We start from the raw sequence: 27,623 nt of genomic DNA, 5'->3' as shown, positions 1-27,623 counted from the left end.
TCATAAAAGTCAAACAAAAACTGCTGAATAATGTTCTGTTAACATATTGAATGACATACCACTCTACAGTTGTCCATATACTTGACACAAAAACTGACACGAATTGAAAAATGTGACATTTTGAAATCTAACATTAAATAATGTACTGTTATTATGGCTTCCAGTAGACTTCAATATTTTGTGGTTTCTTTGACTACATGATGTTAAATAAAACATCTAAATTATGTTCATATACATATTTTCTTTCATTATTTTGTCTTAATCCTAACATTCTAGGTGATGCAAAACTTCTTGCCATAGCTGTAATTCATTTTTATGTCTGAAGTATACTCATTTCACTGCTGCAACTATAGTCACTATCCATGTATTATAACTGATTAGTACTATATTATAAATTAGATAAATTGATATAATCACCAACCTATTGACTCATCCTCTCTAATCTAAACAGAGCATCCTGCATCCTCAGCTCAACAACTGCTTTCAATTAGGCGGAACAAACCTGAAGCTTTAAAATAGATAATCACTAAATTAATAATGGTTAAAGTTCTTCGGTCATACTGCCTGATCTAGCTGCCTTGTTTTGTACCTACATCCTTCTGATGAGACCAGTTTCAAAGGAGGTCAGCACCAACCTGGGGGAGTCTGGATCAAGTGCCTATAGAAGATAAGATTATTAGGTAGATACCCATAATCCGAGGGATTCTTAAAGCTGAATAAAACTCTGATATATATTTGTGCAAGCCATTATAACATTTAATAATTCAATCAGATTACAGAAAACAAAGAAACATTTTATAAAAACAAATCAAAATACAGTATATTGGTGGGGGTTTCTCCAAGAACTACAGAACTACTTGTTAGGAAATTGAATTTCTTGTAGAACTATGTGGTTGACTTGACCTAGACAACAATCTTCTCATTCTGTATACTCTTAAAAAATGATATTAAATTATGGAAAAATGCAGCAGTGTAACCATAACAGACTGTTTATTACTGTATTGAAGTGAATGTTAGGAGTAATATTGTAAACTGGGAAAGTTACCATTGGTATCAGTGTTTTGTTTAAATTGTCACATCTGTATTTTGACAATTTTGCTAATTTGTATCAGAATAATGTCTACACAAAAATGTTCACCAGCATGCTCTAGTGATCATTTACTAGTTGGCTACTGCATCTTTAATTAACACGCCACCTACTGTATTGTTCTCAGATTCAAAGATTATAGAAGTAACCAACTTTGTGACTGACAAAAAGTGGCTTTATACAGCATTCTGACCTGGATTAGAATCAGCCTGTCCATTGTTACAGCTCTCGGAACAATGTGGTTCTTTAGGTCTTTCTCTGGAACCCATTGCATATCAGTTTAAAAGCATTCTTATAAACCAAAATACACTATGTTCTATATACAGTACATAGGTTCAGTACAGTATATAAAAACAAAAAGGTTTGGAACAGAACCGTCAATGGTTTCATATAAAACAGGCTGCAAGCTAAGCCTTCCTTATGGAATCTTTGATGGTTCTTTTTGCTATTATTTTGGCTTTATGCTAAACGCATTACTGTATATAAAACCCTCTGCTGTGTGCTTTATGTGACTGGTTTTTTAAAGAACCTTAACCCTATAAAGGCTCCAGACAAACCCCCTAGGACTCTATAAAGAAAGTCCAGGATGGTAACCTGTGCTTCTAAAAGTGTAAGCAACCATTTCTTTGCAAACTGTAGCCAACATTCACAAGCAGCTGTCTATAGACTATAGACATCTCAATCCTGCTGTAGAGAGGGTTTATGTTTCATGATTTGTTAGCTACAGTTGGTTAAACATTTGGAGAAACATGTTTTAAAAGAATCTATACAATATCACGCAATACAATATCAAAGCATAACATTTTTCTTATCTTTCACACAGCGAGAGGGCACATCAATGAATGTAGCCCAATGTGAGCTTGAGAGAGTGCGTTCAAAAAGTGAAATTCTTTAAATGACACAGACATACTAAACACATGTATTGGGTCAGTCGGGTCAATAATCATTTAATTTTAAAGAAATAAGGCTATTTTGCACCTCAGACGAACACAAAGCATTCTGTAAACTATGTGATATTTTGCTTACAATTGTGCCTATTAACAAAACAATCATCCCATGCCTGTCTGAATTACAATGAAATAGATGCACATTCTTACACTTTAATCATTAAAAATCATTATGCAATGCTTTTTACCTATGCTATGATACATTTCCAAATTAAATAAACCTGGATTTACATAAACTGACCACCGGGTGCCACTGTGTGATATGCAAAAAACCTAGTGAAGTGAATATACATAAAAAACAAGATATTAGCGTGACCTGTATTTTGTGTTGCTCCTTTGAAAGTTACGTAAAAAGTTTGTCTTTGAAGATCCTGCAGAGCATGGTATCCCAGTCCTGGTCCTGGGGAACCCCTCTGCCTGCTGGTTTTCATTCCAACTGAGTTCTCAATTACTTAATCAAACCCTTAATTGAACTAATAATGTGCTTAAGTAATTGGGTAGCCTGGTTTTACTGTATTTTTTTGTACCGAGGTGACCGAAGCCGGACACAGTGTTCAAAGTTGGAGGTAACAAGTATAATGGTGCAAAATAGTTTCATAAAATGTGTTATATCATTCTTGCATCCCATTGGTGAATGAATCAGACAAGACATATTGGACATGGGCAGAGGCAGTCCAAATCTGCTGGAAAATATGCAAAAAAACCTGCAGACATTTTAATTAGATATCTGCCAAGTGTTCTGGGGAGCATCTGATATGTTCAGTATTTGTGTTAATAATGGTTTATAAAAATGCAAATCAAGTAATCATAATCCTATCAAACAATGTCTGGGTTAAGCACTTCCAATTTAATCTAGCAAGCATTTGTGTCAGTAAAAACATCAAACCACATTACATGAGGCTTCTTATTGGGCCACATGTTCAGATCTTTTATTATCAGTCTTTAATTAACTCTTACTTTTTACAGGAGACAAAACATGTGTTCATTAAAAAAAAAAAAAAAAAAAAAAACTAGAACCTAACAACTAAGTTGTTTATTTCAGATCACTTTAGCAGTCCGTTTATGATAATTATGAGAATATAATGGATCTGTGGAAGACTGTCTCTAGATATGGGACAGCAGTAAGCATGGTCAACATGCTGCTTGTCAAAAGAATGCAATAAACTCCAGTCGTGTTACATTGCATGTATCCAAAATCAACAAAGAACATCTGGACCCACTTGGTGTGGTAATAAAATTAAGAGGACGGTTACATATTTGTGACCCAGACTAAATTTCAGGTCACACACATGTACAGTCTATAGGTCAGATTTACAAGCTTTCTCTCCAGTGCCGAATCTGCACCTTTTTTTTCTATTCTCAGGGAAAACTTGTAAAACTGGGTCCTATTTACAAAGCTTTGTTTACCTAAAGTCTATTTTTATGAATTGAAGAATGGCTGATAGACTTCTGTTGGTTTGTTTTTGGAGAGGACCAACTGTCACTTGGATAGTCGTATTTGTTTATTGATGTATGTAACAATAATATTGATTTTATCACAGGTGAAACTAACCTTTAAAAATATGATCCTAAAAAGTCTACCTTCCAAATTCTTTATATAATAGTATAAACTCTTAGGTCCTGTAAAAAATGTTTAAAAACTAAATAAAAATAGACACCATGGGTTGTTTTCAAAGCTTGTCTATGTTCAAGGTTTTTCTAAATCTAAATATATTTTGTCTCCCTGGACTGGTGAAAAAAAGGCAGTGAATTGAATTTGTCAAAGTGTGTATTCCCTCTGTCCAGTTCAACTTGACTAAAGTCTATGCAGCAGTTTACATTATACAAATAGAATTAAACTAATAATAATAATAATAATAATAATAATAATAATAATAATAATAATAATAATAATAATAATGGCATATCTAACCAGCTATTATAGACTTGAGGGCTGTAAATTTGAAATGGACTTGGACCAGTTCTGGATGGGACAAGTACTTGGACTGGAATCAAAACATTAAACTGGTCCAAACTGGAGTTCAACAGCCCTTGACTTGGACTAAGCTTTAAAAAGCCAGGGTCAGAAATCAAAGACCACATTCTTTAGCTCGGTAGAATGGCTTAAATTGTTAATTTACTATCCTAACCTATGAGGGTAAAATGATTTATCAGTATCTGACACGTCATAAAAAACACAGGTCTGTGTAAAGCATTAGAATAGTTTGTGTTGAACCCCAGAATCTACACTACTTATATTATTCTTTACCCTAATACTGTAGGTGAATTGTGTAATAAAGAATAGGAATTGTTAACTTTGGTGTGTCTTGCTGTCTGAAGCAATACAACAACCAGGACATTTAACCTACTCATATGTTTATAGATGTTTCTCATGGGAAAATGGCTGAAAAGTATAGTGTTTACAGGGGTATGAAACATACTTTTAAAAGCAAAATCTATTTAAAATGATATTAACCATCTGCTCTGCTTTATATGGAACTGATGACTTACACTAAATGTCTAATATATGAAACCACTTGGCCTTTTGCACCCATTAGGAAAAATAACGTCAGTTCTGTCTTCTCTGGGATGTCTCATTATATCTTACTCAGGTTAGAAACATTGAGAAATGGAACAATTGAAGCTGTAGGCTTTGAAGTAGAGAAAATGATAATTCATTGGGGTAACGCAATCATAAATAGGGTAGAGAGCAACACACCCAGACGCAACCTTATTTTTGGTTTCAGTTTACAGCTTACAAGGACCACAATCAGTCATACCCATCTATGAATGCTTTGATTATTTTAAGCATGTTTCACTTAAAGCTAGGCTTCCATAGGGTTATTTTTTTCATTTAAAAGATCTCTAGAAAGCAAAAAGCTTCATCTTATATGCTGGAAAGGACCCTGCAGACTTAAAATCATCAGCCAAACCAGTGTCCCAAAGTGTAATTAAAATCAAAATACAGTGAAAGTAAAGTTGTCCCAAGATTTTAAGGAATGTGTGGTGGATAGTGAAGTCATAAAACAGGAAAGATATATAGGAGAATGTCCATTGCAATATGTATGTGTCCAAACCAAACAGCAGACTTTTTCCATCTAAAATAGATGTAGAAAAACAAGCTTCCTCCCTCTTGAAATCTGCTTGTCCCTGTGCATGGGAAACTGCACATTTTATTTCAATGGTTGGATATAAAAGGAACTGCAGTGCTTTGTCTATATACGCCCTATAGAGTAAACTGTATCTCAATTGACAGTCTGTAATGTTTAGGAAGAAAGTATAATATACACAAATATAAAGGCCTGCACACATTTTGCATTGCCAAACAATTCTGTATTGCTTAAGCCAAAACTGTATCTATGGAAAACTTTTACACAGATACAGAATGGAAACAGGTGACTTAAATGGATAGCATCTTATATTAATGAGTCATAAATGCAGAAAAAAATAAATCAAAACAACAACCAGCCCAAATGACAGCGTGCATAGCTGCTTGTTGATTTGCTTCATTTCCTTCATATTTACTTTCTGTGTGTAATACAATTATGGAACCTATTCTCATTTTGTGATTTCATAACGTTTAAAGGGATACACTGTAATGTAGCCTGCAGCACGTTCTGTTAACACAGCAAGTACAAAGGATTAGATAGCATGCTGATGGCTCCTTCCTCTGCATGAATTGCAATGGTTGCTCTACTACATTCAATTTGCTCAAAGGTTGAAGGGTTGCCACCTGTAGGAAGTGTTCATTGGGTTATGTTCTTCAGCAACTTGATTGTGTCCCTTATTTTCAAAGCATGCCTCAGGCAACTGTGAAAGCACAGACTGAGTATAGTTGCAGGTCAGCCTTTTAAAGGGTCAAAATTGCACCAATTGTACCAATTATATATAATCCACAGGTGCTTTAACTTGGTTTTACCTCCATGTTTACCATTCAAGTAATGACTGTTGCATTCTCTCTATTTGAACTGTAAGGATTTGTTAGCTATATGCAAAGCAATTTTCAGCTTGTGAGAGGCAATCTTGTTTTAGCTAGTTCATAATGTTTTACCTTCAGATCCCAAATATTCCACTTAGGTAATTAATGTAAGGTCAGGGGTAATTTGAATCTTTACGGGGGGGGGGGGGGGGGGGGGGGGGGGATTTCCCATTCTACTCTGCTGATTTGTCAGCTGACCAGGTGTTCCTTATTGTGGACCTCCAGAGGTGGAAGCCATATTATAACAGTTAAAAGAAGATTTAATGGGTGTCTCTTGTCATCAAGCAACTGTGCTTCTTGGTGGTATAAGAATCAAATTAAACTTGAACATCATTAGTGGAGGGATGAATCAAAAGCATGTTTGAACTCCCAAATTGGAGTTCTGTATTCATTTTTTGTTATTAAATGCTTATTTATGAATGTACTTTATTTGGTAATCTGTTTGGGTTTTCTAGCATAGAACTAAATGAAGTCTATGATTGTTGTATTTGGGAGTCCATTTCTCTTAGTTACTTTCGAGATTTGTTTATTCTTCAGGTTTAGGTGAGAAAATATATGTGTGAAATTCATAAATGACAAAGAAATTCTTCTATGAGATTAGCATGTTTAATTTTGTGAATTTTGTTGTCATGCATTTTTATTTTACTGAGTATAACCTTATCGTGGCTTTCAACATTGTATGAAACATTTACAAATTGCAGTGTGGCAACTTTACCTATACCAGAACACAAATCTGAAACCTGACAGCTATAGGAAGTACATTCCAGCCAGGTGCCATTTCTATCATTCTAACTGGCTGGTTTCAATACAAAGCAGGAAAAGCCCACACTTCCATCATAAAACTATATAGAAATATAGAAGCTGGGCTATTAAATAGGTAACATTTCAAAATCTGTCTCATAAAATATAACATGTAACTGTTTCTCATGCTATTAGGCATTTATGGGAATAAGAATATATGGCTGCTGTTATGTTAATGTTTTAATATAACGGCCATTAAAGCATTAACGACCACTCATATATTCTTATTGACCACTAATTAAAGCAGGCTATTAAAACTGACTCTTTGGAAATTAGTTATTGAAACGAGCGTCCATTAGTCATTGTGCATTGTATGTTTTTTTTTTTTTTTTTTTTTTAGGTAGTTGGTGGTTTGTGATAAATCACCATTGCGCACATGCTTATCACGGACAGTTCATTGGAAGAGTTACGGTTTTATTGTACGAGTTGTTACACCACCTAGCCCCAGCACCACCCTTCCCTTTTGTTGTCTACCTTTCCGCTTCAAAAATTGATGTCCTACAAAAGGTTCTTTCTCTCTTGGCATCTGACAGGGTGACACACGTGCTAATGGGGAGGGAGTGTCCGCACTCGAGCAGGATTGCTGCACAGAGGCAGAGACACAGAACAGCTTTTAACCTGAGTCTACTCAAAGCAAGCCCAGAGAGAAATTGCAATACAGAATTGGACGCAAAAGTACCGTTCAAGATTCAAAAACACGCTTTGTAGTGAGGCGTGAATTATATCTTGCGTACAGTATTGTAAGATGGATAGCTGTTCGTGGACGGTGTTCTGTTTTTCGATACTTTGGTGTTTTGGTGCCACCGCTGCCCGTAGATCAGCTGCTGAGGACAGCGAAGTTCTGGAAAAGATAAGCAGCGCCAGATGCAGCTCCCGCTGCCTAACGCTGCACATCACACAGCTCAGCGCTTCTTTCAAAAATCTACAGGTAAAGCAAAGCTGCAGTCGGTCAGCCTAAACCTCAATTAAGTTCTATCTATATATATATATAATATATAATATATATATATTATAGATATAATAATATTATATAATAGGTAAGTAGTATATATATAAAAGTAATTGTCATCTAATATATTTTCATTATAAATGCAGAACTATGTACGCGCCTGTACACTGTACAGTTGGCAAAAACTACAGAAACATAGCAGCAGGAAATATTTAGGAACGCATGCCCATTTATACTGTAACTTTGCCTAATGCTGTTTGTAGTAAAATATGTATAGTTTTATAAGTACAGCAATTGATTAAGAAATACAGTCATTTCTTCTGAAGAAAAAAACGTTGCAAAAGGCAATCAAATTTGTCTTTCTGGGCGTCCATAGGGCAATGCCCAACCCCCTTCTAAAAAGTTTTACACATACTGTTACCGTGCATTTGATAGTCTAAAATTAAACCTTTGTGTACCGTGTGATTTATGTTATCAGCGTGAAATTAATAATTTCTAAAAAGCCTTCACTATAAATTGCCCCCCTAGAGATGGCTCCTAATAATATAGTAATTGGGAACCATGTCAGTAATCGCAACGGATTAAACAACTCATTCACCATATGTGTATGTTTTATTTATAGACTTAATTTACCAACTTTTCCTTGTGACATTTGAGTGCCCAAACCTATAGAGAAAGATTATTTTTAAATTATTAGAGTATCATGTATATGTTTTATTTTTAAACATTATAATACATATTTACATTAATGTACATGTTAATCTATTGTACAAATGTATGTGCAACTGAAACACAAAAAGGTTTTACAGGAGTGATTGGGTTAGAAAACGTGTGTGGTTGGAGCCTCTGCTTTTGTGGTTATTCCAGATGTTGTAGTTTGTGTTTAACAGGAACAAAATCATGTTTTTTGTATTCTTCCTAGTATCCTTCCAATTCACATCTCTTTATGATTTGTGGATTTTTTTTTTTCAATGTGTGGGAAACCAGTTAAAAAAAAAAAAAAAAACTTCCTGTTCAAGTTCTGACTGAAAGGAATTTAATTGGGGTTTCATGTACTGTACAGTATGAAGTTATTGTACACTGTACCCTGGTAAAAACGTAGTGTACGCCAGTTAGGTGGACATTGTATTTAATATGCCCAGGAAAGTATGTTTAATCACAGATTTGAATAAAATATTGTTAAAACCCTTCTATACAACCATTGCTAGAGAGTGGGTGTGAATAGAGGGAAGATCTTCGGATTATTTTCCAATTGAAAGGGTCTGAATGACGAGCCAGTCTTTTGATGGAGCTCACAAAGACAAATGGTAAACTGCAAAATGACTATGCAGGTTCTCCACAAGAGCTTTTCAGCAGCAAGATCCTCAATTCACTTTGGTGCTTGAGGCTGAATGGGTGTGGTCTGCAGCTGGAATACAACCCATACAATGTCTAATGTATGGGACTTGCTCATTGCATATTGGTAGCATTCCAACTATACCACCACTTTTGTTGACAAGAATAAAATATGAATATTACTGCATTGACAAAAACATTAAACCCTTTTAAGCTGACCCTTTGTCAGTTCTTTTTACTGTGCTGTTTTTTAATACTTTGCCAGTGCTATATCAGCAACTAATATAATCTTTTTATAAATTACAAAAATACTTTAGTAAAATCAATTACTGAAATACAATAAAAAAAAAAATACATAAAGCAAAATAATATCTAAAGAACTAACAAAATACCTTGGGGTCCCTCTGATACTACCACCAAATGGACAGCTGGTCCTAATAGAGTCAGATGTTTTGTCTCGAAATTGACTAGCAGAGCGTGGTCCTAATTAAGAGCCGTTTTTTATATAGGGTTAGTCACAAGGAGGGTGTGCACTTTAATAATCAACTCTAAAATAATGGCAATTAGAATTACACTCATGAAGGCATTCGCCAAAATGTTTTATAGTTTCACCTCCTGATTTACATTTTGAAAGCAATGGAACTTAGTTAAAGTTCTAAAAGCTCTTAATAAAAGGCTTCCGTGCAAATAAAAGTTTTGCCATTTAATTTGTTTTCTATATGACCTCATGAGAGGTACTGCTACCAAACATTTTCAATGTTGCTGCTCTAGTTTTCATCAATAAGGCTGCTGTTTGTTATAACCTCGAGCAAGGCAATCAGGCCAGTCGATTTGTGTCAAATTTGACTGTCTTCTGTGTCACGGATGGGTGAAAGTAAGTTCAGAGGTCGTAGCCACTAAGAGTGTCTGTATTGAGAGCTCAGACGGCAACCCTTCCTTGATCCTATTTTCTGCTCCATTTCCATCTTGTCTGGGGTTGTTCATTTACTCTTTTGATTGAAATTAGTGACCCATGGGGATGAGAGGGCAGAGGGCCCATGGGTAAACCCCTTTACTTGGGGATCCAGGTGTGAATTTATGTGCGTTGTATATTGTAAGCAGTGGAAATATCATGTTCTACGATTTCAAGAAAATGTCTGCACTACCCTCCGTGACAGTATTGGGATGTTTCTCAGGCCTTTTACATGTTGTGGGTAGTGTCTGAAGCTCTATTAATTAACCATAACTGTGTTATTTTTAAATCCCCCCATTCAAATTGGCAGCCATTTTAGAGTGTTTCCAAAGCAACTTGCAAAAATAAATACAAATTGTAAAAAAAAACAAAAAACATTGGTCTCCATATATTTTTTTTCTGAATGCTTATAATATTTTATATACATAATCTTTGTGTGGTCTTTAAAGCCAGTGAAGCATGTCCCTTTCCACAGATGACTTGTAATAATGTAAAAGCGAGTCTCTTCTGATTGAGATTTGATACGTTGTTCATAAAGCGGTTATTTGAGGTAGCTGGAAGGTCATAAAGTTCATGAGCAGTAAGAATAATGAATCCGGTGTGGCTAGACTGCGGGGGCGAGATTGAAGGCAGCCATCCCTTTTTCTTTTGTTTCCGAGAGGATTAAACTCCTAACTCTCTCACCTTTGAGAAGAAAGCCAACAAAAGTAGTACTGTTGTACTAGGGTCTGGAATCGCTGTCTGTCAGTCTTGGTCTGTAAAGAGCCTGAAATGATGTAATATTTCTCTTCATGCTGTAGATGTCAAACATTCTTGAACGTGAACTCCCCAAATGAGAACTGTTGTGCCTTTACTGATAACATGATATGCTACGGCTGTACACAGAGGACTATTAGTTAACTGGGTTCCACCACAGTAACTTCACATATTAACAAAAGACCCATTAAGAATCCATGTGCTCTGCACTCCCACACCTGTGAACCAACAGAGCATTTCAGGGAGTGAAGAATTAGAGACAGCTCCATTTCTTTCATGTAAAAACAAGGCTTTGCTTGCAAACAGATGGTGGATGTAGGTTAAGATGAATTCCCTTGTTGTCTGGAGTTCGATCAGTCTTATTTAGCATGAAAGGGTAATTCTTGATTACAGGAAATTGAAGCTAAAGAAACATTTTAAACCACTAGACTAATTTTTCTGAATAACCGTTGCAGATTTTGATACCCCCGTCCTAATCCTTTTATATCATGGACAACATTTTGAGTAATGTTTTCATGATGGTTGCAATCATGCTGAGTGCTACTTAATGCAATTATTCAAATATTGTGTTTTTTGTATCTGTATTAAGTTGCTGTTAATATGAGCCTAGCAGCTGCCCCTGTTCTAGCTGCCTGCAATAGACATGTGTAATATATGACCAAAGTGTCTTTATATTGATAAGCCATCTAGTGCACAGCATTGCCAGAGTATTGCCAGCAAACAAACATACTGTACTCCAAAGTGGCAGATCACTAGTTGGGGCTGGATTTGGGTGCACAAATGTGGTTATAAAATTGTTAAAAAAAATATCAAATTACTATTTAAAAAAAAAAAATTTGAATATAAGGGATATAAAGACACATTGGTTAATTTGGTCTGTGTTACTTATCTATGCCAGACACCGTGAACTGAAGAGCAGCTCATGCACTAAGATGAAAGCACGTTAACACAGGATAAAAAATAATTTAAACCAGTATGTGACTAATTGCAATAAAGAGTAATTCTGAATGACTGAAAACGTCACACAATGGCAAAGGGTCAGTAAATAATAAGTAAAATGCAGTTTGAAGATACACTTTAATAAATATAATATAGAGATTGATTGACTGGTGGTTTCATGTTTACTTTGCACTGATCTTGAATTGATTTGTACTTCATGTAATTCAATATGATACTGTATTATTCAGCGCTAATATTTGCCCTTTGCGGGAGTAAAAAAAAACAAAAAAAAACAACTTTTGTCATGGAATGGAACTTGCTTGTCCTTTCAAAATGTTACAATCACCTCAAAGAAAAGAAATTGCAGTGAATTGTATATTTGAGAATCCTCTATTATCAGGGAAGTATGCAGAGTCAGCCACTCCCTAGGGACCTCCAGCCTCTCCTGGATCATTTTTCATTTAGCAGTGAAGAAGATTAAACAGGATTTTAGGTGGGCTGTGTCTTAATGTCAGGATCAGCTCCTCCTAGAAAGAATAGGTTTTCAACATGTGGAAATACAACACATGTGTCTTTCACACAGACGTTCAGATACAGTGCAAGCCATTTTAAAATCCCATGTTTAATGTTAAAGGTTTTTTTTTAAAAGGGAGGGGGATCTGTAGAAAAGGGACAAAAATAAATATTTTTTTATCCCTCCCATTCAGAATCCACATAGGAAATGATTTTTAAGTGGCTGAGTTGTCATAAAAGATTCTTGCCATTTCATTCAGATGAATCTCAAACACTTTTGGATTTTTTTTTTTTTTTTTTTTTTTTTTTTGAGGGCTTCCTCAGTTTACAGCCGGCAGATGTTTTTGTGTGTCTCTTTTCTGAAGGTGTTTAATGGTTAGCTCTTTGAAGGTGCATGATCAGACAGTATTTGAGGAACAGTTTTAATCCATGTACTAGTGTGGGTAGATTGAGCTTTTTGAGCCAATAAGCCCTGGATTTCAAGAGCAGTACTCCTGTTCTTCTTAAGCTAATGTGATTGTAGACCTTCAGCCCATCATTGCATAGCCTCAAATGACCCTTTTTGGGGGATCAGATTGAATACCCTGGGCAGTATAAGGTCTTGGGATAGAATAAAGTCAAATAAATAATTATGGTTCTTCTACCGGCTTCGATTAACATAGATAGTTTTTTCTTACTAAATAGCATGATCTTAAACACACACCAGCAGGTAGCTTCTCCAAATCTTGTTTAAAGTGTTTTTGGTAATGTGAAGTACATTTACTAGTAAATTAAGCCTAACAAACCTGGAAAAGGACACAGTTCACTAGATTAGGCATGTTACTATGACATTAATTGACATTACTGTGACATTAGTTGTAAAAACGACCTACTAAACTTGCATAACAAGAAAGATTTTAATATATTCCAGTGTGCATGTTTGTGTGTCAGATCCAATACAAATGAGTACATACTTTAAGTTATTTTATAATGTTTTCATTTCACTGTAACATTCTTGTACACTACATACAAGGTAGCAGTACAAGTATAAAATGTGTAAAATGGGTGTTCATTCAAGGCGTGCCATGTTAGACGACATGCTGCCTTAGGTTGCTTCCTTAAGCAATTAATTTAGTCTGCCTCTGACATTCCCTGTGTTCTTGCTTTGTGTTGTCAGCCATTCAAATCCTTCCACACATGTTTGGGCTGCATAGGTGTGCCAAGGCTTGGAAATGAAACTTGATTTTGATAGCAACATGCTGAAATCCTAACACAAGCAGATTACTCCAGATAAAGCATATCATACTCATTAGGGGTGAGAAATAGCAAGATAATATATTTATGAGCTGCAACTCCCTACTAGATTGTATTGCGTGCTATCAGAAGAACAAAGACTCCAAGTGCTGTCATCACTCCTGAATTCTAAGCTGCGAGAGTATTGTTTGACCATGTGTTTATCTGACAGAACAGGAATGCATGGCTTTGTAAGAGATGGAGAAGCTGGGACTGGGTGGCGCAGCAGGTTCCTTCACTAGTCTCTCGTGACTTCCTTTCACCTCTGGCCTGGGTTTGAATCCAAGCTGTTTGACTGCAGCCAGTTACCATCATCTCTTAGCTTTGATTAGCTGTACACAAGAAATACAATCACAAAAAAATGTTTTACCAGTCTTGGCTGTGCCTCCCACTGAAGGACCCCATTTTGGGCCCTAAATGAATAACACATGATCCACACCGTCATTCTGCTGAATTGGTAGTAAATATATAATGGGATACCGCTGCACTGAATGTATTTGAAGATTAAACAAATATTACTCCAGGGATACCAAGGTTGTAAAGTATATAAATATCCCATCCACACTACCGAAATTCAGTAATGCACCCTTGTCACGTTTTGAAAGTGAACAAAGTGAATGCAATCAGGTGCAGTATTTAAGTAGTGTGAAGAAGGTATTATGGGGTATGAGCAGAAAAGACCCATTTCTTAGCATATAGTTAGCAGTGAAGTGAAATAAGGTGGCACTTTTCCCGTGAATGTATAACTATTCCAAATACAATTGGAAACTACTACCTTTTAAAATAGGGATTTATAACTGGATGTTCATAAATGCCTTTGTAAATGACAGGTAATCAGCCAATTCTAGGCTTCTCCAGCTCAATCTAAATTAATTATTCCTGTAGAAACATCAATACATTTGAATACACACTTCAGTGGCTGAGATCAAATAAAAAAAATATTTATATATATATATATATATATATATATATATATAGGATATATATATATATATAAGTACATATACATAACACACATACATGTGCCATATATATATATATGTGTGTATATATATATATATATATATATATATATATATATATATATATATATATATATATATATATATATATACACATACACAGTACTGTGCAAAAGTTTTAGGCAGGTGTGAAAAAATGTTGTAAAGTAAGAATGCTTTCAAAAATAGACATGTTAATAGTTTATATTCCTGTCAATTAACTAAATGCAAAGTGAGTGAACAGAAGAAAAATCTACATCAAATCAATATTTGGTGTGACCACCCTTTGCCTTCAAAACAGCATCTGTTCTTCTAGGTACACTTGCACACAGTTTTTGAAGGAACTCGGCAGGTAGGTTGGCCCAAACATCTTGGAGAACTAACCACAGTTCTTCTGTGGATTTAGGCAGCCTCAGTTGCTTCTCTCTCTTCATGTAATCCCAGACAGACTCGATGATGTTGAGATCAGGGCTCTGTGGGGGCCATACCATCACTTCCAGGACTCCTTGTTCTTCTTTACACTGAAGATAGTTCTTAATGACTTTCGCTGTATGTTTGGGGTCGTTGTCATGCTGTAGAATAAATTTGGGGCCTATCAGATGCCTCCCTGATGGTATTGCATGATGGATAAGTATCTGCCTGTACTTCTCAGCATTGAGGAGACCATTAATTCTGACCAAATCCCCAACTCCATTTGCAGAAATGCAGCCCCAAACTTGCAAGGAACCTCCACCATGCTTCACTGTTGCCTGCAGACACTCATTTGTGTACTACTCTCCAGCCCTTCGGCGAACAAACTGCCTTCTGCTACAGCCAAATATTTCAGATTTTGACTCATCAGTTCAGAGCACCTGCTACCATTTTTCTGCACCCCAGTTCCTGTGTTTTCGTGCATAGTTGAGTCGCTTGGACTTGCTTCCATGTCGGAGGTATGGCTTTTTGGCCGCAAGCCTTCCATGAAGGCCACTTCTGACCAGACTTCTCCGGACAGTAGATGGGTGTACCAGGGTGCCACTGTTTTCTGCCAATTCTGAGCTGATGGCATTGCTGGACATCTTTCCATTGCGAAGGTAAGTAAGCATGATGTGTCTTTCATCTGCTGCAGTAAGTTTCCTTGGCTGACCACTGCATCTATGGTCCTCAACGTTGCCCGTTTCTTTGTGCTTCTTTAAAAGAGCTTGGATAGCACATCTGGAAACCCCTGTCTGCCTTGAAATTTCTGCCTGGGAGAGACCTTGCTGATGCAGCATAACTACCTTGTGTCTTGTTGTTGTGCTCAGTCTTGCCATGGTGTATGACTTTTGACAGTAAACTGTCTTCAGCAACCTCAACTTGTTAGCTGAGTTTGGCTGTTCCTCACCCAGTTTTATTCCTCCTACACAGCTGTTTCCGTTTCAGTTAATGATAGTGTTTCAACCTACATATTGAATAGATGATCATTAGCACCTGTTTGGTATAATTGTTTAATCATACACCTGACTATATGCCTACAAAAATCACAGAGCCCTGATCTCAACATCATCGAGTCTGTCTGGGATTACATGAAGAGAGAGAAGCAACTGAGGCTCCCTAAATCCACAGAAGAACTGTGGTTAGTTCTCCAAGATGTTTGGGCCAACCTACCTGCCGAGTTCCTTCAAAAACTGTGTGCAAGTGTACCTAGAAGCTGTTTTGAAGGCAAAGGGTGGTCACACCAAATATGGATTTGATTTGCATTTAGTTAATTGATAAATATAAACTATTAACATGTCTATTTTTGAAAGCATTCTTACTTTACAGCATTTTTTCACACCTGCCTAAAACTTTTGCACAGTACAGTACTGTATATATATATATATATATATATATATATATATATATATATATATATATATATATATATATATATATATATATATATGTATTTGTTAAAGGAAATCAATGAAATCCATGCCGCCTGCCACTGGTTCACAAATGCCAGGCAAAAACCATTATAAGCAAATTATCCCATTTACTAATCAAGATAATAGTGGAATTATAAAGTAAAGGCTATTAACCATATTCCCAGGAGACAGATGCTTTGTATTGCAATCCTTATTTCTCCAGGAGACACACATCCAGTATATCTCGGCGTTTTTGCTGTCAAATGCTGTCAAGTCTGTTTAGATTTGTAAGATTGTAGTTTGCCTAAGAAAATGAATTTGCCTTAATTTTAAGTACCTAAATAGCTTCACATTTAAGTAGAGCAGAATAAAGCTGCACAGGGAGACTGACTAATTGACTGACTGACTGACAGACCGAACAGGCCAACAACATTTGAGTTGAGATTTCAAATCTATTGTTGTTAGCCACCAGTGAAGACCTTGTCTCTAGTGGCTAGTTTGTGGTGTTCTTATATCTGCATTGATATTATCTTGTTGATAGAAATCAGGGCTTCCTGCTTATATAATTTAAATAGCAGAGAACAAATTCCCATGAATAATATTTAAACACTTTGTACCCAAACAAACCACACACACACATAAAAAAAAATACATTTGAGTCTTTCGTCATTGAACAAGTATCCTAAACAAATAGTGTGTGTGTGTGTGTGTGTGTGTGTGTGTGTGTGTGTGTGTGTGTATATTATATATATATATATATATATATATATATATATATATTAGATATATATATTCTAATAAAATCATACATATAAACTTTAAATTTCAATACATGTACAGATTTATATCCACCTTTTGGAGTAAGACGTAAGATATCATATATATATATATATATATATATATATATATATATATATATATATATATATATATATGACCCAGTCACTTAAATTGTTAACTTGCAATATAAAGCTAAGAGTGTAAAGCTCATAGACACCAATCTGTCTGCTCAGGTTAGAGACAATAGTGCTAAAGCCATGTCTGCAAAGTCACAAAAGGCTGTGGATCTAGGGCTTGCATCCAGGTCTTTCCCTGATTGAGTACTTCACAGGAAAGACTTGGTGGTGCAAGTAAGAGTTGGGAAATAGGCGTTCCAAGCCTGGCTTTGCACCACTTTAATCACATGTATTTGCGGTTGGCATTAACATCGCATTCCTTTACTGAAAAGTTTTGACTTGAAGACAGCAACCTGTTGCTATGGCTTCTTGACAACTTCGTAATGTTGCACTGCTTAGGAAATGCCTTGTATTGCTGTTGCTGACTCCTGTGTACTCTAGCTGCTAGCACTCTTTGTGAGTCTTTGTAAATACAGATTTGGATGCACTGTGTACACTACAGAGGTACATGGAGCAGATCCTGTTGCCCAGCTGACATTTTATTCCACATCACTGCTTATTAAGCATAAGCTTTTTAATCACAACAATAACAATAGTTGAGAAGGGCTTTTATTAATTGAAACGCACATGGTAATACAGTATTCTGATGGTACAGGTAAACTGTGATAGCAAACTATTTGGTGATTTAATGACCCATGGCATGAAAATACAGATAAAAAGTTTTGAAAGAGAAATGTGTAGCAATTCATAGTTCAAAGAAGACAGCCACTCTAAAGCTGAGGGAACACAAAGCCACTGCATAGCAAACAAGGGGAGACTTGGGGTTTGATACAGCAAAGTTCCCTCAAACCAGATCTGCTGGCACCAGGTTTCAAGCCACTATACCTGAAAAAGTGGCTTTGTGTTCCCTCAGCTTAAGTGAGAATGCTGTAAAAGTCAGTGGCTGTTCTGCGTCACTTTTACATGTCTATAAAGATGTCAGTGGCTGATGGCTGTTATTTATGTAATGCAGGGTTGTGTTGCAGTAGATTATACAGTAGGTGAAAGCTTTATGGTGCAATTAACCTTTTTTTTTTGTTTTGTTACAGGTTATAAATGTTAGGTTGTTTTTCATATTGTGTCACAGTTCAAATGTACTCTGCCATTCCCTTTTCTGTGCTTCTCTTTCAGAATGATGAGATTCTGGAATGGTGTGAAAATCACAGAAGATGCTCACAGGTGAGTGTGTTTCTCCCTCTAAATCCACTGCAGAATGCACCATGTGTGTCTTTCAGGGTGCACATGATGCTATTTAGGTCCCTGTATTGGCGGCTAGTTATTGATTCATATTGATTTCACAGTTTTGCTCTGATTATGTTCTGAGTGAACTTCTTACTGCCTATGTTCCTGGCCACAATTTCATACTGGTAAACACAGGTCGTTTGTTAGTCCCTACATTTTAATTGCAATTCTAAAACAGCTTAAGACTAATTAAAAGCCCTTGAATTAAATGTCTAAGTTGTTTTATTTCTCATTTATTCATTTTAAATGTGTGGTGTGTGTTTTTACTTGCTGGAAAAACTGTGACAATGACAATTTGTAATATGTAGCCCAATATCTATAAATGGTTTTTTTTGTACAGTAGGGTTACCATTTGGCCACTATAAATTCTTATATTTAGCTCAGCTGTTGCCCTGGAGCTATGGCTATACCTGTTTTTAAAATCACCTCTAAAGAAAATGGTTGGGGGAATTTAAAAACATAGACAGACTCGACATTTTTCCCTTATCTACTGAATGATTTGATGCAAGATTTTTATTTGTACTTTGAGTTTGCAGTCCCTTGGAACATCTACAGCAGTGGTTCCCAGCCTTTTTCAGTGTCAGGACCATCTTGGTGTTTTTCCCACCAACCACTTGTCTCGTATTTTTTTACAACAGCATTTCAAAACAACTTTTGATATGTATATGTATAAGTACGTGTAGAAAGTAAAGTATTTATATAATATATATATAATGGCAGCAAGGAATGTTGTCATTTTGCGCATTGAAAGTTTCTAATGGCAAAGTTCCTGTTTCTTTTGTTTCATTTGTTTTTTTCACATTCTGAATGCTTTGTAGATAAATGGCATGTCAATTATAAGGTTTTGTTTGACAAAACCTCCTGACAAATAATGCACTTGGGCTTGAGTTGAATCCAGTAAATGTAAATACCATCTCTGGTCCCCGCAACTGTTACCTCGTGTCAAATGATTATGTCCATTTCTAATGCATCTTTCTGCACTCACAGAGTCGCAAACCACACCCGAATGCACATATAAAAATCACTGGAACAGGAAGGCTGGAATATTTTTTTAAAAAATAATGCTGGCTAAAGACAAATGTGCTTTATAATGTGTAAGTTATTTTATTAGTATTTGTTTCACATTAAAAAGCTGTTTCAGTTAATGGCGGCTTTGAAGGCGATGCTTGGTATTGCATCAAAGGGAGCTATAATATATAATGTTAATTTATAAACGCACCTGTAATAGAAAACAGGTAAAGGGGGAAAAAGCAGACTACATACATCTATTAATATCTTAAAATTATATATCAATGTTAAAGTTGTTTGTTGTGTAGCACAACGTGTGATTGTGTAGAAATGAGTTTTTGCAAGAACTGCGTAACTGAATTTTTGGAGGTTTTTTATTGGAGGTTTTTAAGTGAGAGACTTTCTTTTCTGCCAGTATAACAAAGCTGATAAGAATAATTCAGTAGTGTCACGCACCAAAGCTTCATTTCAAATATTTTTTTAGACATGGCTCTCAGCTGACTTCCACAAGAAAGGAAAAAAAAAACGATTTACTTTAAAAGGCACACCACGAACAACTGTTATATGAAGCAACACCATTTACTGAGAATTTTAGTTGCATTTTGGGCCATTGCCTTTCTTCTTATGGTATGACACTTTTATGAGGTATGCGAAAAAAAAGCAGGTTCCTGTTTTGTAATTGATGCTCTTGGAGAGCGATAAAAAATGAGAGTCAGAAATTGAATAGAGTCTATAAAATATTTAACACACATACTGTATGTTCTGCGATTCATTAGTAATAAGACAGGTGTACATCGGATTAGTATGATCATATATCTGTCAAACTCTAATTTCAGTGTATTACAATAGTAATATAAAAAAGGTCTTTCTTTAAAAATGTCTGGACAAGGCCTTGCTTCCCTGTGGAACTGATAAGCTAGTATTTTGTCAGATACAGAAAGCTAAACAAAGGCGAAACCGTGCCACAGAATAGTTTCCTCAGATAAAAAGGCTTTGCAGTCTCTCAGGAAAATGTTTTCCAGAGAAATTGATGTACTCTTCTAATTGCTTTTTTCCTTTTTTTTTTTTTTTTAGTGGCACTAATAAGAGCATAAACATTATTAGCTCATTTACAATAATTGCTTAAACCAGACGTCTTTAGCCAACCCCCCTCCCTTGCCTTCAGGGACCGAGGTTAAAAGTGTCAAACCTAAGAAGCCAGAGTCTTTCCCTGTGAAGGCTATAACTCTCACACCATACTCTTAGCTGTTGTAATTGCTTTCAGATGGAGGTTATCCTCCCAGACTCTCAGGAATAATAGGAAAAGTAAATGTTGTGCTTCCAGTAAAAATAACTGCAGTTATTTAACATCCTCGAGTTTAACTTTTTGTTTCTTTTATATATTATCTATATATATATATATATATATATATATATATACTGATGACAAACATCCACAATCTATCATGTTATCAAGTCTGGCTTTTTTAAAAGTTATCTAAGGCAAATGGACCAGCACTGTGAAAATACAATACCACCTTCTTATAGTTATTATATGTATCTTCAAGTCACTGATAAAGCCTACTGTAGGTCTCTGTAATATTTTATATTAAGCCTCTGCATATCAATGATAGAGCTCATACACTTTTCCACATGGTTTACAAACCATTCCATCAGAGTTGCTGGATTGTCTTTTATTCATAACTAAAATGATTTGTGAATGGGGTCCAGTTGGTGTTCTATTTCAGGTGTATTGCTGTTTTCACATGGGTTGTTCACTAGCTGGAGATTCTGGGCAGCTGTGACCCAGGCTCCTCCATGCCCCAGCTCTGCTGTCAGCACCCTTCCTGTGCCTGCCTTGTGCACACTGCTCACGTTCCTTCTGCCCCAGCAGGTGACTGTGGATCTTGTGAATTGACCTGTAGCTCAGAGCAGGGAGACGTGCACAGGACCAACCGAGTCAAGGGTTGGTCAGTCCAGCAGCCACTTGCTGTCTGTGTGGGCAGAACACTTGGCCTCCCATCTGTGAAACTGTGGAGACGCAGGAATCCACTTGAAATGAAATGTGCATGTTCTCGGTTTGGTCCATAAGGCCAGATCTCTGAATTGTTTGATCTGGTGAATGTTAAAAAAAAAAAAAAAAACCTGCACATGTTACAAAATTAATTTTAAAATGTATTTTCTGAATATATTTTAAACAGAATGATCCAGATTTATTATCAAAGAGTATACATACAAGGACAAAAATAGTAAGAAAGGAATAATAATTGGATAATTTCTGCTTGCAATTGCATTAACAGCTGGTTTCACAGATCGTGATTAGCACTAGATTAGAGCTAACATTAGTTTGTCTAAGATTAGTTTAATAGAGACGAGACCGGACACTTACCGGAGATCATGCAATCGCAAGTGAGCGTCTTCACCACTGTGCAAAAGAGGGCTGTTCTGCAGGTGGGTTCTAGAGCTTTTAACATGATGTCCCTGACAGGTCAGAATCTAGTAGGCATAGCATCACACAACACTATCCTACACAAATTGGGTTCTTAAAACCAGCTGTACGTTTCTGTTTAAAAATTATTGAAAAAAAAAACAAAACAAAACAAACTCATACTTTTTTTTACTTTGCAACTTGAGGTTCAGGTTAAAAGCACGGTGACTGAAACCATTTTATATCAAAATTAACTTGCTGGCCGCCTGTCTGATTCTCAAATGAAGCAAAGAGAACACCCCCAGCGTACTCGAATTAGAATCTCTCTCTCTCTCTCTCTCTCTCTCTCTCTCTCTCTCTCTCTCTCTCTCTCTCTCTCTCTCTCTCTCTCTCTCACACACACACACACTGTGCTGAGGAATGTTTTATAATTAATATTTATACAGATATGTAACATGGATAGCTAATCTGCCACTTTCACATGTTACCTCAAAGCACATGTTGTCAACCCCCAACATAAATCATGCTTAGTTACCTTTTTACATATTAAAGCATGGCCAGTTACCTTTTACAGCTTGTAAAAATTGTTTATGGTGACTGATTCATTCGAACCATGTGAAACAGGACAAGCTTTGAGCACTGTGCGGTAATACAATATCTGTGGAATAGATGCTGAGCTACTCTCCCTTTTGATTTAGTTATGGGGTTTTGTGTATATTGCAGTTCTGTAGATCGTTGTCTGTTTTATTTCCATTCTAACGTTCCTTGCAGCCGTTATTTTCTTTATGGCTTCCATTTGCACAGGGACTGTTGTGTATGAAAGCATTGTTCCTGAGAAATAATACAAAAGCAGTTAATGTGGCATTCAAGTTCCGTGACCACCTGATATAAGCGAAGAACGCACACATGCATACCTATACTGTAAATGAGTTTAGATAAAAACTATATATAAAAACACTCAGAGAACCAAGTTAGACTTTATTTTTCTATGTAGGTTATTTATGGCCTCAGTGGCAACCCTGAAGACAGTTACAGCTTTGAAATGTGTGTGTGTGTGTGTACATATATATATATATATATATATATATATATATATATATATATATATAATATATATATATATATATTATATATATAGCATATTCATAATAGTACGGTAACATTAGCCTGCTTTAACATATTTACCTAAAATGTGTTTTAATATTGATACATTTGTTGCTTCTTGGAGCAGGTATTTTCATGGGCAGTTACTTTCAGTACCATGAGTGTAACAGTGAAAATGCCGTTAGACAGTATCAGCGATGAAAATAAAGTATTACATTAAAGTATAAGGTTTCTGACAGTCTCTTGAAATGGTTAAGATAAATTGTTTTAACCTATTTGGTAAACAGCTTTGTGTTTTAAACTGCTGTGTGCTTTGGGTACGCATTAAGTTCAGTTTCACTTGATGTTCACAGAATTCTGAAACACATATGGTTTCTTTCATGGTGAGTTTTCGTTCCATGAAAATTTGCATGACAGCATACTAAATCAGAAAGCTGGACCCTTCCTTTGAATTGTCTACATGAAGTACAATAAAAATGTTTAAACTACAACCCTCCAGACATGTCCTTTGTTAGGCCCTTTAATCTAACCCTCTAGAAAATGTATGTTTTTAGAAAACAAATTTATGAGCTAACATTAACTCCCAACATATTGGAACCAAGGTGTGTTATTGATTAAAGAAAAATAAACTTCCTTACACTTTGATTTCCTAAGAAAGTAGAAACAACGTTCCTGCTGTTGTACTAAATGCAATACAGGTGTTTATAGCAAAATATTGTAGCTTTTTAGATGTGCTACAGATACAACAGCTGTAGTCTCAATGTACATATATATTTTATTAATGTTTTTGGTTGCTATTTACTCTGCTGTTACAGAAATACTAAGGGCAAGATTCTCAAAGCTATTTACTCCAAACGCTGAACTACTCACAAAACCCCTAAATGAAATGTCTGAGTTGTTTATTTCTTTTTTTATTGGTTGTGTTTTTACTATCTAAAAGTATTGTGCCAATGATGTTTTGGAGTGGTCAGCTTTGAGAATCTAGCCCAGAGTGAATTGGTGATATATATCTGATTTTAAAACTATATTGTGTAACCTACCCTTAGAACTGAATTTACTCACTGCTACCCTTATAAAACTACCAAATAACAAACACTAGGTTAACTTAATACATGCCAAATACCCAGTTTGTTTGGTTATTTGGCACTTTTTAAAGGCTGTTGTAAGGCTAACAAATGTAGGAGAGAAACAGAAGTCAAAACCCTATTTCAATATATGTAGAAATGCAGTACCTGCTGCTTTAAGCATAGCTTCAATGAGCAGTAATGATCACACAAGGACTCTCAGGAGACACCATGGTTAACCAAGATTAACCAGCCAGGGTTATCCCTGCCCTCCCTTGAGAATTACTGTGAAACTACTGAAAAAAAAGAAATTACTGCTTCTCTCCTTCACTTGGTTAAGCAGGCTGTTTAGAGTTACACTGCTTGCTTTAAACTTTACATCTGACTGTGACATAGCAAATCTAAATAAAATGATCTAAATTAGTCACATAGATGACAGGGACTGGGAGCCTAATGAGACTTTGAACACAATGCTGCCTTCCTTAAAAATACCCCAAAGGTGATGGATAGGTTTGGAGATAGAGTTACCCAATGGTGTGAAACTGCCTGCTGCAGAAACGTTCCCCCCCGCCCTCCCCAGGGCTGCTTCCAGCGGTGTGAATGATTCGAAGTGTCGATGGGGAATTTGACAGCTGAAACAAATCTCTTTGTGTGCCTTGGATGTTACTTTAAGAGGTGATACGCTGAATGTCCAAAAGGAAGGAGTCAAAGCGGGGTCCTGTTTGAAAGATGTAGCAGGGATTTGTGTCACAAAGTTAAGTGAGGTTCTGACGTGACAGGTTTGTGAAGGTGTTTTTCCTTCTCCAATGAAATGTGTGTTCTACAGTTCCTGGGTTAAAGATAGACTGTGCTAAACAGCTGGTAACAGTGAGAGCCAGGACAGTACATTTCACGTTTTAAATGAGAAGGGAATAGGGTATTTGGTCCCTGAATTGAAAGTGTCAGAAATCCTTGCACAGAGCATTTCTGTTTATAGAATTAACAGTTTTAATTCAGTGACTGGTTTGTCGAAGTAAATTACCATATTGGCATTTCTGCAATTTCAACTATGAAGATACATGTTTGACCAAAATGCTGAACTTGGGTTACATTATTATTGTCCTCCGCTGGAAATGTTAAAAACTGGACCCCATCTTGCTGTCTATCTGTATGTCACACTTATTCAATTATGGTTACGATGAAACTTGGTCTGGACAGTAAAACTTACATCTTTACATGTACAATGGATATAGGTCAAGACATGGTTTTAATTCTAGTTCTGACTCTTTTATTTTTGTGGAATACAATATATATTGCCCTGCGCGTTCAAATTGCAAGTAACTTAATGTATTGGTTTTCCCCATTTAGTTAGAACATTTTGGTTTGAAAAAGGTGTGAATATGTTGAGAGAACCCCTACAGAGTGAAGACTTTCTCTATAGCACATCTGAATGAAATTACAGGCGAAAGAATCTTTATATACATTGCATGATTAATGTGCTTTTCTCACCCCAAGGTACAAAAACGAAGAAACAGAAAAGAGACCTGTGCACACTGTCTAGAATGTCAGTGTTACTGTCTGCAAAAGAGTTAACCTGTCATAAATTTCGCTGAGCCAACACATTAAATCTCAGAGGCAGGAAGCAAAGACAGATGTATTATACGGTTTGATTGGAATAGTTCTGTTCTTTCAGCAGAGCCCATCTGCAATGGTTTTTTATGTTATGGAAAAGAGGCTTTTATCTTTTTTTGATCCATATTGCCTTGATAAATGTTTTGAATGTAAGTCTGTATGTTATGCCAGTACAACCTGTGACACAGCAGGGGTGCCGAAAGAACAGCTTTTTATATGCCTGCCAATTGATAAATATCTAAATCCTGCACTGAAGCCTATTACATGACCATTTATCATTCATCAACATTTATATCCAAGCATGGGTCCCTTTCACCAGGGCTATGTGCTCATGTTTTTACCCAATAATACAGTGTAAAAATGTATGTAGCTCAGAATGATCCAAACAGTACATCTACTGCTAATGTGAGGTAACAGTTTATCAGCATCTTCTCTGTTTTTTAGAAAACAGTTAGTATTGCAAAGATGATATACTCATTTGTTTTGTATATATTCAAGAAGGTTGTTACCATATAAAGCTATAAACTTTGAAGATGTAATTGTGCTTTATGTTAAAGTAGAGTGCACAAGAGGCTACACCATGGAATTTTTTAGTAAACGGGAAGGGATTCTATTTTCGTGTAAAATTGAGTTTGATTGAGGGTCACTGCATCTTTGATTCACAATGTCTACGGTTCTTGAATTAATTTTAACCAAACATGTGAAGCCTGAGGGCAACATTTTAATTATGGCTACTCCACCCTGAATGCAGCTTTGGCAGCTGGGACAAAGATAAGTGATTTTTGGCATATAGTATAAAATATGGCCTACATTTCAAAATACAGGTATATTAACTGAATACTAGCTATGCTATACTGTACATACAGCATAATTAAAAAATAACTTAAATGCTAAATACATGTTATTAATGTACATCATCACAATCAAACAAGTATGTAAATGTATGTGGTAAAAAAAAATTTGTACAACATAGTTGTTTTATCTGCATTTTGAAATATATCTAAAAAATCATATATAATATTGTGATATGTAATATTGTTTGTGAAATTGCTTCATTAACTAGCAGTTAAAATAACTGAATATTTTTCACTGCCATGATTTATATTCTAATGTGCCGAGCTGCTGAAAATCCAGCTTGTTCAATGAGGGTAGCAGTGAATAACCAGATCAAAGTTTTGGTCGGCATCTCCTTTGGGGCTCGTTTCCAACTTCTGTAAGAAGTCACATGGGAGCCGTCCCATGCTGTTATCCATTATTTTGCAATCTATCAATCACACGAAAGTGCGTTGGTTACCTGAAAAATATAATATCCTGTGTGTAAATTGTGCTGACTGGCTGGCACCACCTTGCTCCAAACACAAGCAACAGCAGGGAGTCTGTGCTTGAGTGAAGTGCGGGAAAGGGGCGACTGTGAAGGATTGGATAAAAGCAGTAGGGGGCTGAAGCAATAAGAGTGGCAAATGGGATGTACCTCGCTGAAATGAAGGATATTAAAGTCTGCACAAATAACACTGAAACGGACTCCTGTAGTTTTATAACACTTCATGAACTCATTGATAAAGACTGCACGTCGAAATGTTCCATCAGAGAATTTTACTTTTCACTTCTTTCTAAATAAGCTTTAATACAATAATTGACTATGCTGTAGGACTTAATTTACCAATAACTCTAAGTTGCTTGTTATATAAAATGTCTAGACTGGTCAAATAAAATGACATAACGTTCAGAACAACAGGTCACCTTTTTACGAGCAGCTAGATACAGACCTCCCAGACTGAAAGAAAGGGTTGGCCTGGTGAGTGCAGCCAAAAGCAGTCTTTGGCAAGACATTGTGAAGTTGGCCACTTTCAAGCTGTATTATACTGCAGTGTGAATGTAAA

General features: G+C 36.0%; 1 pseudogene; it reads left to right on the top strand.

The window, feature by feature from the left end:
- Positions 1-7,303: 7,303 nt before the first annotated feature.
- LOC121323627 overlaps positions 7,304-27,623 on the top strand; it is a 44,106-nt pseudogene continuing 23,786 nt past the window's right edge.

This window comes from Polyodon spathula, chromosome 11, assembly GCF_017654505.1.
Source record: "Polyodon spathula isolate WHYD16114869_AA chromosome 11, ASM1765450v1, whole genome shotgun sequence".
Taxonomy (NCBI): domain Eukaryota; kingdom Metazoa; phylum Chordata; class Actinopteri; order Acipenseriformes; family Polyodontidae; genus Polyodon; species Polyodon spathula.
The sequence above is the reverse complement of the archived record's forward strand: the minus strand, read 5'-3'. Positions and strand labels throughout refer to the sequence as shown.